This window comes from Diabrotica virgifera, chromosome 5 (assembly GCF_917563875.1).
Source record: "Diabrotica virgifera virgifera chromosome 5, PGI_DIABVI_V3a".
NCBI classification, from domain to species: domain Eukaryota; kingdom Metazoa; phylum Arthropoda; class Insecta; order Coleoptera; family Chrysomelidae; genus Diabrotica; species Diabrotica virgifera.
This window is the reverse complement of record NC_065447.1, coordinates 75,854,772-75,858,601: the sequence shown is the minus strand read 5'-3', so window position 1 is coordinate 75,858,601 and position 3,830 is coordinate 75,854,772.

Sequence of the window (3,830 nt, the reverse complement as noted above, 5' to 3'; positions counted from 1 at the left end):
GGAGAGACAGGAACAAGGTGGCTAGCAGGTCTATTTAATAGAATTATGGAAGTTGGACAAATGCCAGACGAATGGAGAAGCAGTATACTGGTACCTGTTTACAAAAACAAGGGAGATATACAACAATGTACAAACTACAGGGCTATAAAACTGCTTAGCCACACCATGAAAATATGGGAAAGAGTAATTGATAGACGGATACGTGAAGAGACCGAAATATCCGAGAATCAATTTGGCTTTATGCAGGGTAGATCAACAACAGATGCAATTTTCACTATAAGGCAGTTGATGGAAAAATACAGGAGTAAAGAAACAAACGCTCATATGGTATTCATTGATCTTGAGAAAGCATATGATAGAGTTCCTCGAGATATTCTGTGGTGGGCACTCAATAAGAAAGGAGTCCCTGGTGAATATGTAAAGATTGTGAGGGATATGTATGAGGGAGTAACGACTAGTGTTAGGACAGGTGTGGGAGAGACTGATAAATTTCATGTGAAAGTAGGATTGCATCAAGGTTCTGTGCTTAGTCCGTATTTATTCTCATTAGTTTTGGACCAGATAACAGCGAAAATACAGGGTAACATTCCATGGTGCTTAATGTATGCTGATGATGTCGTGTTAGTAGGAAATAGTGAAAGAGACTTAGAACAAAAACTGGAACAGTGGAGACAAGCTCTGGAGGAAAAAGGTTTAAAACTTAGTAGGACAAAAACAGAGTATTTGGAATGTTCATTTAAAGATGGAGCTACTACAAATAAAATGGTATCTTTGGATGGTGAAATGATTGTAAAAAGCAATAGTTTTAAGTACCTAGGATCGGTATTACAGAGTAATGGAGAAATAGATGGAGATGCATGCAGTAGAATTAGGGCTGGATGGATGAAGTGGAAAGAAGCGAGTGGTGTGTTGTGTGACAGAAAAATTCCAATGAAGCTGAAGGGAAAATTCTATAAAACAGCCATAAGACCAGCTATGATGTACGGAACTGAATGTTGGGCAGTGAAAAAGAAAGAGGAACAGCGAATGCATGTGGCGGAAATGAGAATGCTTAGATGGATGAGTGGAGTGACAAAGAAGGATAAAATTAGAAATGAGTATATTAGGGGAAGTCTAGGTGTGGCACCAATTGATGCCAAAATGAGAGAGCATAGGTTAAGATGGTTTGGTCATGTTCAACGTCGAGACGTTAACCACCCAATACGAAGAATAGCTGAAGTGCAGATTCCTGGAAGGAGTAGGAGAGGAAGACCAAAGAAGACCTGGGGGGAGACGATAAGGCAGGACATGTTGGTAAAGGGGATTAACATTGATATGGCCCAAGATAGAATTGTGTGGAGAAATGCAATTAGGGAAGCCGACCCCGCATAGGGATAAGGCAAAGAGAATGATGATGATGACGGTAATAATGAAAAGTCACATTCTAATGTTTTGACAGTTCTCTTACGTCAAAAATTTTGACCTACGTAATAACGTTTTTGTAGTAAAAATACTATAGCTCTTCTACGTCAAATGTACGTAAATATTGTAGTTTCAAAGTCAAAAGACGGAAAAACTATACATTTTTCAAGGATAACTTGTTGAAACTAATTTAAAGTATTTAAAAATATCTATCTCCAGCTCAAAAATTAAGTGGCATAATGAAAATATTGTCAGTCCCTATTTTTTTTCAGCGAAAAAGTGATCTGAAGCAACCTCCTAATCACCACCCTAATTAAATTTAGTTATTAACCTTATTTGGTCTTCTTTATTTATGTATTACTAATAGGTTCTAGAAGTTTGACAGACTTAGAATGATTAATTTTTAAAGAAATGGAGTTAAAAGCGAATAACGAATTTTTGTGGTTTGGAAAAAATGGCCTTATCTTCAGAATAGAAAGATTAGCATCAGCGATACGAAACATGCAAAAACCACCTTTACCAACCCTTTTAAAGTCACCTCTTTTTGCGACTGAGGATTTTAAAAAGATTTAATATTAATAGGCTTATAGATCTTGTAAAAATCTACAAAATTCTTTTTTACCAAACTTTCTAAGATAAAAAATAAAAAAGTTACGGTTAAAAAATCAAACTATTTTTTTGAAAAAAAAAAGGAGAAATCCAATTGGACGCATAATAATATAAGTTATCGGTGTTTTTAGCCATTGGCCTTATGCATTCTTCTTTATTTATGTATTATTAATAGATTCTAGAAGTTTGACTGGCTTAGAATTAGTTTTTAGAAAACTGGAGTTAAAAGCGAATAACGAATTTTTGTACTTTTGTAAAAAATGCCATTTTGTTCAGAATATAAAGAATAGCATCAGAGATACGAAAAAATGTTTATATATGAAATTTTAGGTTATTTAATTCCCAAGAACTTGGTTTACAAAAATTTTTTCTAAGGCAAAAATTGAGTGAATCGTAAATGAGTATATTATCGAAAAACATTGATTTTTTCGATATAAAACTAACACTTTCGATAGCGAATAAATCGAAAACTATTACTTTTATCAAAAAAATGTATAGGACATTTTTTGCTTAGAATGAACGTTTTTATCAACTTTTGCGATCAAAATATAATAAAAAAATTTCCACCCCCGAGATGGGGTGGCAACCACCCCCATGTTAAAAGCGCCTTTCGGCATGATATAGATTTTGATCCTTGGACTATCTACTACTTAATCTCAAATTTTCAAGTAAATCGATCCATTCTGTAAAAATTGCGAGGTGAAAAGCTTCGGTTCCTGGACTAATAGTTGCAAACCTCATAACACAAATAATGCTGGAATATATCTTCTTCTAGTTCTATGACCGATATCGTTCGTCGGATTTCATGTCATATTCGCTATCGTGACTTTATTGACAGCAGCTCTAAATAATGATGCAGTCGATTTTACGTATGCGTTGTATTGTCTTAGATTTTTCAGCCACGATGTTCTTCTTCTACCAGAACATCATCTGATGGTCACATGCAAAAGTTTATATTTTTAGAGTGTCTCATGTGACCGAAGTATTCCACCTTGCGTCTCTGTATTATATTGACCAGTTGTGCTGTTTGGTTCATTGGTTCAATGGTTTAAGGACCTCCTGATTTCTAACTCTATGGACCAAGATTATTCTTAGTAGTCGTCTGTATACTCACATCTCAAAAGCTTCCAAGCGTTTAAGCATAGCCTTACTTCAGTCCACGCTTCCACTCCATACAGTAACACTGGAAAGCTATAGCAATACGTTATTGGAATGTGAAGAAGAACGTGACAGCAAAGTACGTTCCTCACTTTTATAAAAGTAGGTCGGGCTTATTCTATTTCAACTCTCATTTATTTTACTGCCGAGATCTAAGAGTTTCTGTACTCTGTCCAGTACGACATCTCCGACTTTTACACCCTAATCCTGTATATAATTTTTTTTGCTAATCATCATATACATAATTTTCTTAACGTCGAGTTTTAATCCATACTGATCACAGGATCGTTTTATTTTGTTCATTAGATTTTTGAAGGCCTTCGCCCCAATTAGCCAGCACTAAGGTATCGTTGACATATTCAATTTTGTTGACTGTTGCACTATTTACAATACTACCGTCTATTGTCTCCATTAAGGCTTCCTTAAATATTTCCTCTGAATACAAGTTACAATATTAAAGGCGATATTATACAACCTTGTCCCACTCATCTTCTTGTAATTATTTCATCCGATAGTTCAACTTTTATTCTTGCCACTTGTAACCAGTATAAAGTTGTAATTATCCGTAAATCTCTATCGTCCAATCCAGGTGTTTTCAATATTTCTAGCATTTTGTTATGTCGGATCTTGGCAAAAGCCTTTTCAAAATCGATTGTACAGAT